Below are 506 nucleotides of genomic sequence, written 5' to 3'. Positions count from 1 at the left end.
TCAGCTCACCTGGGTGACATGACATGGCACATCACCCTTCCTGTCCAGAGAAGCGGGAGGATAGGCCTCCAGTAGCACCGACAGACCCTGCCCGGACCACCTGCCGCACCCCCTGGGCATGACCGTGTGTATGGTCACATCCAGTAGTGGCACACAAAGGACCGCAAGTGGGATGTGGGAGAACAGTGCAGCTCAGAGCAAAAAAAAGAGCTGCGTGGCCTGGGGACACCATCATTGCACACATCCCACCCTGTCCATAGNCATGCTAACCCTGCACACCCCAGGGTCCCTGCTCCAGCTCCAGGGTCACAGGCCTGGGAAGGCCGCCTTCAGCTCAGAGGGCCAGGCCAGGGATGATTGTTTCCAATGGTCCATCTCAGGACCTCACCCTGTCCCTTGCAGCATCCTTGGAAGGAGGCGCTGACCACAGGACAGCCAGTATTGGTGAACAGTCACAGTGGTGCTCAAGCTTCTAATACCTAAAACTTAGGGGACATAATTCAATC

Source organism: Galeopterus variegatus, unplaced genomic scaffold, assembly GCF_000696425.1.
Source record: "Galeopterus variegatus unplaced genomic scaffold, G_variegatus-3.0.2 Scaffold19598, whole genome shotgun sequence".
Classification (NCBI taxonomy): domain Eukaryota; kingdom Metazoa; phylum Chordata; class Mammalia; order Dermoptera; family Cynocephalidae; genus Galeopterus; species Galeopterus variegatus.
Note: the sequence above shows the minus strand (reverse complement) of the source record.